Source organism: Polypterus senegalus, chromosome 14, assembly GCF_016835505.1.
Source record: "Polypterus senegalus isolate Bchr_013 chromosome 14, ASM1683550v1, whole genome shotgun sequence".
NCBI lineage: Eukaryota > Metazoa > Chordata > Cladistia > Polypteriformes > Polypteridae > Polypterus > Polypterus senegalus.
In genome coordinates, this window is record NC_053167.1 from 19,571,184 (window position 1) to 19,584,770 (window position 13,587).

Consider the following 13,587-nt stretch of genomic DNA (forward strand, 5'->3'; position numbering starts at 1 on the left):
GCAGGGCGCAAGGCAGGAAACAAACCTCAGGCAGGGCGCGCACACACACACACCAAGCACACACTAGGGACAATTTAAAATCGCCAATGCACCTAACCTGCATGTCTTTGGGCTGCGGGAGGAAACCGGAGTACCTGGAGGAAACCCATGCAGACACAGGGAGAAAATGCAAACTTCACACAGGGAGGACCTGGGAAGCGAACCAAAGACATCTTGTTATATTTAAATTGATATTTTTCCTAATCAGTCCCATAGTTAAGAATTTACATTTCTATATCACCTTATCTTACAAGTGTAGATGAAATTTCTCTACAGAAAATACAGTTCTAAAGAAAATTGTGTAATTTTTAATAAATATATTGTTTAGTCAAATAGCCAAGTAGAAAGACAAATATGTAGCTGTCAAGGATTCTAGAGAAATTAAACTTCTGGGGGCCCCAGGCCAAAGTCCTCTTAGCCCCCACTACACATACAGTGGTGTGAAAAATCCTTCCTGATTTCTTATTCTTTTGCATGTTTGTCACACAAAATGTTTCTGATCATCAAACACATTTAACCATTAGTCAAATATAACACAAGTAAACACAAAATGCAGTTTTTAAATGATGGTTTTTATTATTTAGGGAGAAGAAAAATCCAAACCTACATGGCCCTGTGTGAAAAAGTAATTGCCCCTTGTTAAAAAATAACCTAACTGTGGTGTATCACACCTGAGTTTAATTTCTGTAGCCACCCCCAGGCCTGATTACAGCCACACCTGTTTCAATCAAGAAATCACTTAAATAGGAGCTTCCTGACACAGAGAAGTAGACCAAAAGCACCTCAAAAGCTAGACATCATGCCAAGAGTCAAAGAAATTCAGGAACAAATGAGAACAGAAGTAATTGAGATCTATCAGTCTGGTAAAGGTTATAAAGCCATTTCTAAAGCTTTGGGACTCCAGCGAACCACAGTGAGAGCCATTATCCACAACTGGCAAAAATATGGAACAGTGGTGAACCTTCCCAGGAGTGGCTGGCCGACCAAAATTATCCCAAGAGCGCAGAGAAGACTCATCCGAGAGGTCACAAAAGATTCCAGGACAACGTTTAAAGAACTGCAGGCCTCACTTGCCTCAATTAAGGTCAGTGTTCACGACTCCACCATAAGAAAGAGACTGGGCAAAAACAGCCTGCATGGCAGATTTCCAAGACGCAAACCACTGTTAAGCAAAAAGAACATTTGGGCTCGTCTCAATTTTGCTAAGAAACATCTCAATGATTGCCAAGACTTTTGGGAAAATACCTTGTGGACTGATGAGACAAAAGTTGAACTTTTTGGAAGGCAAATGTCCCGTTACATCTGGAGTAAAAGGAACACAACATTTCAGAAAAAGAACGTCATACCAACAGTAAAATATGGTGGTGGTAGTGTGATGGTCTGGGGTTGTTTTGCTGCTTCAGGACCTGGAAGGCTTGCTGTGATAGATGGAACCATGAATTCTACTGTCTACCAAAAAATCCTGAAGGAGAATGTCTGGCCATCTGTTCGTCAACTCAAGCTGAAGCGATCTTGGGTGCTGCAACAGGACAATGACCCAAAACACACCAGCAAATACACCTCTGAATGACTGAAGAAAAACAAAATGAAGACTTTGGAGTGGCCTAGTCAAAGTCCTGACCTGAATCCAATTGAGATGCTATGGCATGACCTTAAAAAGGCGGTTCATGCTAGAAAACCCTCAAATAAAGCTGAATTACAACAATTCTGCAAAGATGAGTGGGCCAAAATTCCTCCAGAGCGCTGTAAAAGACTCATTGCAAGTTATTGCAAACGCTTGATTGCAGTTATTCCTGCTAAGGGTGGCCCAACCAGTTATTAGGTTCAGGGGGCAATTACGTTTTCACACAGGGCCATGTAGGTTTGGATTTTTTCTCCCTAAATAATAAAACCATCATTTAAAAACTGCATTTTGTGTTTACTTGTGTTATATTTGACTAATGGTTAAATGTGTTTGATGATCAGAAACATTTTGTGTGACAAACATGCAAAAGAATAAGAAATTGTGAAGGACAGCCGGGTCCCATGCCCGGCAGGGACACCCCTGCTACTTATGTTCCGGGGGAGCCGCCATGGGCAATCCAATACCTCCCCCAGGATGCTTGGTGGCAGCCTCCATGGCCGACGGTGACTCCCCTACCGCCCGCAGGGCTCCATGGGAGATGGAGTCCTCCACAGCTTGGTTGGGGCCCGGTGTGGCTGCTAGGGGGGGCTATCTGCTTCCCACAGCCCAGCTGGAGGAGTCTTCAGCCCCACCCGGAAGTGCAATTAGGACCAGGTGGTTAACCACCTGGAACACTTCCGGGTGGGCTATAAAAGGGCCCAGCCACCACCACTTGACGAGCCAGAGTTGGGAGGAAAAAGGAGACGAAGCTTGTCTGGGAGGAGTGGTGGAGCGAGGTGGAGAATTGTGGTTTGCTGTGAGTTTTGTGCTTTGGGACTGTGTTTGGGCTGTGTGTCATGGGGAAGATGTGTCACACAGCTGAAGAAAAAATAAAAGTAATTGTACTTTTTATACGTGCCTCCGTGTCTTTCAGTATCGGGTCAGGCACCTATATAGCACCTTTTACAGTATATATATATATATATATATATATATATATATATATATCTATATATACACACACATACATTTTTTTCCTTTAAACTTATTGACAAAAATGGTAATGGGAATAAATGGTGTAATAATTTAAATGTGATACATTACTAATTCTTCTAATTTTTCAATAAAAAGTATATGTTTAAATGTTTTACCACTTAACAAGGAGGGTAAGATTAATTTAAAGGAAAGTGTAACTAAGAATACGGCAACAATTACATATGCTATAACATCCTGTCACTGACAAAAAAAATGGTAACAAATGACATAATTTAAATATTCATTTTCAATTTGTTAATTTTGGTTATAATGTTTTACCACTTTGTAATGAAAATACAAGTTTAAAAATGGGAATTCCCAGATATGCTACAAAACCTTTCTCTGAGGTTTTGTTTCTTATCAAATGGGTGTTTTGTGAACTATCAGTCCGCAACACTCAATTCAGCTTCATCTTTATCCTGGTACAGAGCAGGCTAGAACATGATGTTTAGTTATCTCACTTACCAAGCATGAATTGCCCTGTTTTTAGTGGAACCGAAACTGGTTCAGATAGGTAAGGCTTACTTGCTAGGCACGCTTCATGGAATATCTCTTGTTGCATGATAATAAAGTCAGCCCTTTGACGACAACTGGCCAAAACCAAGAAACTTTCCAGGGAACCACCTGCTAAGTATCATTTTTCTCTTTTAAAAAAACTTTTTTTTCAGGGAGAACTTGCCTCCTAAAAAATGCAGCTGTTTTTTCATTCATTTGTCCATTTGTCTAAAAACAAATCATATTAGCCTAATTTGCTTCAGTTAAAGATGCTGCTGAACTTGATTATATGTTTTTTGAATAGTTGTGGCAATTGTTCTGATTGGGTCTTTTTAGGTCTTGTCCATTGTCTTTTCTTTCTTGATGCCTTTTAGTGATAGTTAGCATTTCAGTTTGTTGATCAAGGTTTCCCTCCTGGTTTATTGCTTACCATCATCATCATCATCTTCATTGGTATATGCAACATCACTCAACATCAATCATATTCTGCTTGATTCAGCAAATAGTGGCCTGCACCAGTGCAAACTGTAGAATGCCCAGTGTGAGGCTGAACAACCAGTTGATTTTTTATTACATGCTACTCTATCTGGTGCTTTATACACTACAAGTTTAAATGAAGGGACATATTTGGTGCATTGTTTCACATTGTTGGCTCAAAAATTCAACATTTAAGGTTTACATCCAGCATCTGGTAGCTGCCATACTGAATTGTACTTGTTCTTCCCTTCTCTGTGTGGATATTTCTCCAGTTTTCCTCCCATAATTCCACTGACTGGACCAGGTGGCTGTAATTGTGGCTGCATACTTGAGTGGGCTCTACAGTGGCCTGGCACTGCCTTGCACCTAATGCTGGTGAAATAGATTCCAGCCCCACCATGACCCTAACATTGTTTAAGTGGGCTTGAGAATGGTATGTTATATTAAAACATGTTAAAAACCAAAATGAGATATACATTATCAGCTTGTAAATTGAAGTGAACTATATAAGGATACATTAGAGTTGGCTAAATCTGTCGTACAAGACCATCTATGAAATGTCATGAGGGAGTTTTGAATAAGAGGCATTTTGGCACAGAGTAATATGCCTGATTTTAATCATTTTCCACTCTATTAATTTTTGATCCAGTGCATTTTTTCACATTCAGTATCCTCCTGTGGACAACAACCCTCTATCCACCTTGCCTGACAGACTTTTGCCCCTGTAGTGGTACCACTCCAGTGCAGAGTGCATACAATATAAGTCAACATAACTGCAATAGCTACCTGACAAATATTCCATATTGTCCATATTGGCCAAAAAGCTATTGAGGCAGAAATAAAAATTGGCAGACAGTGCCACCCATAATAGATAGATAGATAGATAGATAGATAGATAGATAGATAGATAGATAGATAGATAGATACTTAATGTGCCAAATTAGTGGGTAATTGCAAAAATATAAGTTGCACCTGTCAGCAAGAAAATGCAAACCTCAGAGTCCCAAAATATCATTCTATTTTTTTCTGCATACTATAAATTATGAAGTATTGAAAGTATAAAATGATTTCTATTAGGTTCTGTTTTCTTTCCAAGGGTGCTTATTCTTACATGTTGATGTCACCATTTTAAAAAGCAAAAAAGAATTTTTTTTTTACTAATTCATTTTTGGAAGATTGAAGACTGTCACCTTTGTACTGTATTTTCAAATCACTATGTTTCTATTAAGTTAGGTGCCTATGTGGCTTGCTTGCCACTGACTGTGCCTCTTCAAGGACATGTCCTGTATTTGGTTGGATGATGCACTTGCACCGACTCTTAAAAGAGATGAGTCTATTGACTTTACAAGTTGTGTAAAGATAAAGAAGCAGTATGAGCAAGGTAACAAGGGAATAATGTAATCAAGATAAACTAGAGTCTAAAGCACACTAATGCTTTACTTATTGCCTAAGTCGGAAAATTGAACAGAGTATAATCTCATTTTCAGAATTTCGATTCCTGCCGGGCCGTGTAGAGTTTCTGCATGGTTTCCACATGGAAAAACAAAAAAAAATTATGGCCTAGGGAAAAAACACAAAGTGACTACTGACATCCATCAGCACAGAGCGCAGGATTGGAACAACAAACCTGAGGCGGCTGTGGATAAGAAATGAAGTCATAGTGTTAGCTGAAACTGGGATTCCATGGCTAATAAATAACAAAGATTACATTTTAATATGCTTGTATTCTTTGTCATTTCCCAAATGTGCTTACAGCAATATCATTCCAGCAAGCAAACAATTCTGCATTAGTGGTGAATTAAAACATTAGTGTTTTGCTGACTCTGTGAAGCTTGCCTTCTTATTTTACCATGACTAATTTGTAATTTTGGACATATTTCGACAAGATGAAATTGACATTATTTTTGAGTTGTTATATGTAAAAGCATGTCAGTATTCACAGGTACAAAACTTTAAAAAAATCTAATAGAAATCCAAAGTTTTACGCTGATCTTTAATTAGCCAATCATTATTTTCAGTGCTTTCAAATTATACTTCATAACTTTATTTTTAAAGCACTTTACAATTAAATTGCATTTTTACATGTGAGTCAGTTTTGCATCTCTGATCTTGAAAAATATGTGCTGTTAGATTGCTTTTGATTTTTAGGCAGAGGGTGGAAACAGCCGACTGAATGAGCATCCATTAAACAGGAAAAGGGTTAATTAGTCAGTTAAACCTTAAGTCATGCTTATGTAAGAGGAAAAGTTGTAAATCTGATTTATATATATATATATATATATATATATATATATATATATATATATATATATATATATTTATATGAATACTGCTGCAAATCACTTAGACACTTTTTTTTTTTTACCAGACACCATTCAGAGTACACAATTCATTTAATCTCAATTTATTTTGATGTGGCAGTGTTTACTTGCTTGCTGAAGTTTCCAGCTGTAAAACCATGATGCAATTAATTAAATTATACATCATGTCCAAATGTAAACCCAAAAATTAGGGTAAACACACAGTCAAATCAAGTTCATTTAATTAAAATAAAAATACAACAATAAATATCAATTAACAGTATTAGAGATATCATCTCAAAACTATTTGATAGTGAATTACATCTTACATGCTGTTCAGGTCTTCAGTTTTGGATGTTTTTCCCATTCAGTTAATTAACCCATTCAATTGGACAACCTAATATCTTTATTTTATATCTTACGTATTTCTTTTTTTTTTTAATTAATTTTATTGCAATCCATACAAAGCAATCAAGTTTTTACAAAAAAAAGAATTATGTTAAGAACAGATCGATCCCCACCCCTGAGAGAGAGAGCAAGCCAAACGGTGTAAAATTTAAGGCTTGTAAAAATACCTAAATTAATAAATTCTCTGTGCTTTATAAACTTATTTTAAAATATTACTGATTAGATCCTGACATGTTTTGAAAAAAGTCTGTACGGATCCTCTGAGTATTTGATTTTTTCCAATTTCAAATAATATAACACATTGGTTTCCCACGACTTAAAAGAGGAGAGTTTGGGTTCTTCCAGTTTATCAGAATAAGTCTGCGTGCCAAGAGTGTAGTGAATGCAATCACAATTTGTTTGTCCTTCTCCACTTTAAGCCCTCTGGAAGAACCCCAAACACCGCTGTTAATGGGTTAGGAGGGATTGTGAGTCCAAGGCTGTCTGAGAGGTAATTAAAATTTTTGTCCAGAATAATGTTAATTTGGTGCAGGCCCAGAACATGTGACCCAGTGAGGCTGGGGCTTGGTTGCAACATTCGCAGATTGGATCATGCCCTGGAAACATTTTGGAGAGTTTTAGTCGAGACAGATGTGCTCGATATATAATTTTAAGTTGTATAATTGTATGCTTTGCACATATGGAGCTCGAGTGAATTCTCTGCATTGCTACTTTTCACTCCTTTTCTGATATATTAATTGAGAGATCTTTTTCCCAGTGTCCTCTTGGATCTTTGAAAGGAAGGGATTGTAAAATGATTTTATATATTGTAGAGATGGAGTCTAATTCCTTGAGATTGAGCAATATTTTTTCCAGCGTGGATGAGGGTGCAAGATGAGGAAAATCTGGAAGGTTCTGTTTAACAAAGTTCCTGATTTGAAGATAGTGAAAGAAATGTGTAGCTGGAATGTTAAATTTGGAATGTAATTGTTCATAGGATGCAAAGACTTTGTCTATATAAAGATCTCTAAGCAAGTTAATTCCAATTTTTTCCAGATATTAAAAACTGCATATGTTTGTGAAGGTTGAAAAAGGTGGTTCTCTTGCAGAGGTGCCACAGATAGAAGCTTCTCCGTCTTAAAATGCTTTCTACATTGGTTCCAGATTCTAAGTGAGTGGAGCACAATTGGGTTATTAGTGTATTGCCGATAACATGTGTTTATTGGAGCACAGAGCAAGGAATACAAAGAAGTACTGCAGGATTTTACTTCTATTGTGGTCCATGCCTGTGTATGTTCTTCTATTTGTGTCCAGGTTCTTATCGCCTGTATATTTGCTGCCCAGTAATAAAACTGGAAGTTAGGTAGAGCCATGCCGCCTTCTGCCTTTTGTCTTTGTAGGGTCGCTCTTTTGATGCGTGGATGTTTTGAATTCCAAATAAATGAGGTTATTGTTGAATCTAATTGCTTAAAGAATGATTTATTAATGTATATTGGGATGTTTTGAAATAAAAAGGAGCTTAGGAAGAATATTCATCTTAACAGTGTTAATTCTTCCAGCTAGTGTGAGATGAAGGGTTGACCATCTATGCAAGTCTTGTTTAATTTTTTCCATGCAGACGACGAAATTTTGTTGATAAAGAGCTTTATGTTTACTTGTGATGTTTACCCCTAGGTATTTAAACTGTTCTGCAATGATAAAAGGTAGGGTGTCTAATCTAATATTATATGCTTGAGAATTCACTGGAAAGAGTACACTCTTATTCAGATTAATTCAGATTCAGAGACCAGAGAGCTTTTGAAATTCTGTGAGTGCTGCTAAGACTGCAGGCACAGAATTTTCTGGGTCCGAAATATACAGTACCATATCATCTGCATATAATGAGATTTTCTGTTCCAGTCCTTCTCTGCTAATCCCCTTTATCTGATCAGTATTTCGACAATGTATTGCCAGTGGTTCAATGGCAATCGCAAACAGCAGCGGTGACAAGGGGCATCCTTGTCTTGTGCCACGTTCTAGTTTAAAGTAGTCTGAGCAAATGTTATTGATGCAAACTGAAGCTTCTGGGTTAGTATACAGTAATTTAATCCATGCACAAATGTTTGGGACAAACCCAAACTTCTCCAATATAGTAAAATGGTATTTCCATTCAATCATGTCGTATGCTTTTTCTGCATCCAATGATAATAATATTTCTGGGGTGTTTGATTTAGTTGGTGAGTATATTACATTAAACAGGCGTCGAAGATTTGAAGATAAGTGTCGGCCCCTAATAAATCCAGTTTGGTCTTGTGATATTACCAAGGGGAGCACTTTCTCCATCCTTCTAGCTATGATTTTAGACTGTATTTTAACGTCGTTATTGTGGAAGACGAATGTTCTCTTCGTTCCCTTGTACTAATTCATGTCTGAGAAGTAAGCTTTACGAAACCAAGCAACAGCATGCTTTGTTTTAGCAAACAGAAAAATGTTTGTGCAAAGGACTCAAGGTCTGAGCATTCCACACATGAGTCTGCCTTATCACGTTTTCCCTTAGCTTACATCTGAATGCCATAACAAAAGGAGCCAAGAAATCAAGTTTTACAAGGGACATTAAAGGGGCTCAAGGTTTGTGTATAATAAATGTGTTGACTGTTGCATTTTATAATGATATTAAATCACGCATTCTAGGGGTATAAAACTGGACCCCACCCAACAGATGGGGTTCACGTAGTTCTGATGGGGGATTTTAATGTACACATTGATGTGGAAACTGACACTTTTAGCAAATGTTTTACTTATTTGTTAAATTCAGTAGGATTTTGTCAGATTGTCAAAGGTCCAACTCATAATCATAACCACACATTAGATTTAATTATAACTTACAAAGTTGAAATTCAAAATTTAAATATTACTCCATTAAATGTAGTTATTTCCGATCACTTCTTAATTACATTTGATTTAGTTCTGCCCATGCCAACGCACTCGCAGATTAAAACAAAGACAGTGCGACATCTTGATTGTAATTCTGCTTCAAAATTTATAGATACCTTGAGTAAGTTGAGTGTAATTGTGGAAAACCATTTAGATCAGTTAACATCAGATGTAAACATGGAAAACAATTTAGATCAGCTAATATCACATTATAATGTGACCTTGAGAGATGCTCTGGACACAGTGGCTCCCCTAAAAACAAAAGTGATCAAAGCACATAGAAACTCTCCCTGGTTTAATGAAAATACTCGAGCTCTTAAATTAGAGTGTCGAAAACTGGAGCGCAGATGGAGAACAACAAAGCTACATGTCTTTCAAATTGCATGGACAGAGAGTGTAAATAAATATAAAAAAGCCCTCTTTAAAGCTCGCTCAGAATACTATTCTACATTAATAGATAGCAATAATAAAAATCCTAGTGTACTTTTAGAGCAGTGGCTAAATTAACAAATGGAATTCAGATCAACAGTGCAAAATACCAACAGATATTAGCAGTACAGACTTTATGAACTTCTTCAATGAGAAAATTAAAAATATAAGATCCCAGATCTCAGCATCACAGTACAAACCAAATACTAGCTTAGCAGACCCTGCCACACTTTGCATTCAGCACTTTAGTAATTTTAATCCTGTAACTCACCAGGAAGTCTTAACTTTAATTACTAAAATGAAGCCCACTACTTGTTCCCTAGATCCAGTGCCAACAAAACTAGTAAAAGTGCAATGGATGTTCTTGCAGCCCTATTCTAACCGTTATCAATAGTTCATTACTGCATGGCACAGTACCTGATGCACTAAAAGTGTCAGTCATTAAACCTTTACTTAAAAAGTCAGACCTAGACCCACACATACTAAATAACTATAGGCCTATTTCAAATTTACCATTTCTCTCTAAAATACTAGAAAAGTAGTCGCCAGTCAGCTTCAGTCACACCTTACGCATTACAATTTATTTGAGAAATTCCAGTCTGGCTTTCGCACTGGTCATAGTACAGAAACGGCACTAACACGGGTTGTAAATGACATTCTGATATCCTCTGATGAAGGAAATTCCACTGTAATTATGTTGTTGGACTTAAGTGCAGCATTTGACACCATTGACCATTCTATTTTACTGCACAGGCTAGAAAACGATGTTGGGCTTACAGGCCCGTGCTCGCTTGGTTCAGTTCTTATTTATCAAATCGATTCCAGTATGTACAGAAATGTGCAGACAGTACTCCATCATTATACACAGAAGTTCAATATGGTGTCCCGCAGGGCTCAGTACTGGGACCTTTACTGTTTTCACTTTACATGCTTCCACTGGGATCTCTCATTAGGAAACATAATGTTAATTTTCACTGTATGCAGATGACACCCAGTTATACCTTTCATTTAAATCAAATGAAGTTTCTCCGATGTTGTCTTTAATTAGTTGTGTTAGTGAATTAAAGGAATGGATGAATGAGAACTACTTGTCTTTAAATACAGATAAAACAGAGATGTTAATTGTTGGAGGGAATGACGCTGATCACAGCAATATTTTGTCGTCATTTAACTCAGTTGGAATCCCAATTAATTTTACTGAATCAGCCCGCAATCTAGGAGTTATCTTTGACTCTAGCATGTCATTTAAAGCGCATATTACAAAGTCGTCCAAAACATGTTTTTTCCATCTTAAAAATGTTAGGAAATTAAGCGCTTTCTAAATAAACAGGATTGTGAGAAATTAATTCATGCATTTATCTCTAGTAGGATTGACTACTGCAATGCGGTGTTCACTGGCTGTTCAAACTGTTCTCTATACAGCCTCCAGTTAATCCAAAATGCGCTGCAAGAATTATTACAAGAACAAGAAAATATGAACACATAACCCAGTTCTTAAATCTTTACACTGGCTCCCAGTTAAGTTTAGGGCAGATTTCAAAATCCTCCTTTTAACATATAAAGCATTAAATGGCCAAGGTCCGCTTACTTGTCTGAACTTATCATGACTTACAAACCTGAGCGCACATTAAGATCTCAAGATGCCGGTCTGCTTAGGATTCCAAGGATTAATAAAATAACAGTGGGAGGTCGAGCTTTTAGTTACAGGGCCCCTAAACTGTGGAATGGTCTTCCTGCTTCCATAAGAGATGCCCCTTCAGTCTCAGCCTTTAAATCCCGGCTGAAGACTCACTACTTCAGTTTAGCATATCCTGACTAGAGCTGCTGATTAACTGTACATACTGCATCTCTGTTGTTAGTCATTAGCACTATAACATAAGTAACATGATAATTATATTTGAATACTAACCCTCACCTATTCTGTTTCTTTTCTCGGTACCCAAAATGTGGCAATTAGTGCCACGGCCCACCTGCCAAGTTGTTTGCCTGCCTATGGTAAAGTCAACCCTGATGGAGGATCACAGGAATCATGGGAAAGAGGGTCCTTTCATGAGACAACGTTTCAGCCGTGGCATGGCCAAATGGGGAGGCAGCTAGATGGATGAGGTCTCCAGGACTCTAAAAATATCCAAACCTAATTATGTCATATCATCAACTGTTAAACCGTACTTCTAAAATTTTTATTATTATGCTGTCTTAAGGAATTTTTCTGTTCTGTATATTGTATTGTACTGACCCCCTACTTTTGAAATTCACTGCACGCCCAACCTACCTGGAAAGGGGTCTCTCTTTGAACTGCCTTTCCGGGGTTTCTTCCATTTTCCTACAAGGTTTTATTGGGAGTTTTTCCTTGTCTTCTCAGAGAGTCAAGGCTGGGGGGCTGTCAAAAGGCAGGGCCTATTAAAGCCCATTGCGGCACTTCCTGTGTGATTTTGGGCTATACAAAAATAAACTGTATTGTATTATATTGTATTGTTCAGAAGAGCCCTGACGCTGTCATGTATATTTGATTGTCTGCTTTTCTGAAACTCTTCTCACCGTGACTCTGAAAAATAAAGCTGCTTTATAACCGCACCTGCTGTCTGGTCTGAAACCTTCGTCCACATTATTCAGAAGTGAAATTGGTCTGTATGATGCACATTGTAATAAGTCCTTATCTTAGGTATTTCTATATAAATAATTATATATAGCCTTTAAAAATGGATAGATTAATTTCAGTTCATGCTATAATTATTATATCTGTAAATTTACTCCTGTATGCACCCATGAAGTTACCGGGTTTAGTCGTTGCTTTGTTTTTATGTGGATCTACTCATATTAAAAAGACATCTATGGATATACAGTACATTATGGTATGTTTACCTGAATGCTTAATTGAGTATTGCTTATTAATCAGAAATATATTTTCAAAGTAAGCAGATAGTCAGGATACTGCATAATAATTAAGGATAAAGGGGTTTCACAAACAGGATGGGTTATAGTTGTGGGAATACACATGTGGCACTCATAACTGAATGCTATTAGTTTAGTAAGCATCTGTTATTTCTGGTTTATGATGCAACTCACCCCGTAAGCATGCATTACAGACAGTTTTAATAAAAGCAAAGTCTTTATTAAGAGTAAAGTGGATAAATATCAACTTTCATTTCATTATGTAGCCTAATTTCCTTTGTGGAAACACTACAAATTAAATTTTGTGTTTATAATTTGCCTTGTTGAGCATTTTATGCATTACAGTTAATTTCAACTGTACACAGTCTTCATACATGAAGTCTTAAGTCAAGTATTGAAACTACAGATATTACTACTATTAAATTGTTTGATTTATTGATGGATTCTGCACATTTCAAGTGATATCTTACATTTGTGATCTCATTGCATTAATCCCTGAAAATAAACAGTTCAGCCAAACAAGATTGATTTTCAACAAATTCCAGGTTGATGATATTAATTAGACAAACACACAAGCAAATGCAAGTGGGGCACTAGCTCTTTGTCTCCAGTACTGTTGATCATTGAAATAGAACAGCGTTTTTCACAGTGAACATGCTATGCTTGTTAAAAATTTTCCTGGAAACTTGCTGTGCAGCCAGCATGGGCAGCATTTTTTTCCAAGCTCCCCATGATGCTTTCCAAGGCCAATGTGACATCAAACAGCTGTAGCACCCATGTGCAGAACTTTCACATGTGCCTGCTGTAAGATTGTTGCCAACATATCCAATTCCATATTGCAACCACATGAGAAACATTTTTAAAAAACACTGTTTCAGCTGCAGGGATATGCTGAACCCTCCCACCCCACCCAACAACTGAAGCGCTTGACAGTGTTGTGCAATATTTTTTGGCATCTCTAACTGCACTTGTTTCTTCCACTCATGGTCATTTCAACCTCTAGGGCTCTTCAGTGGC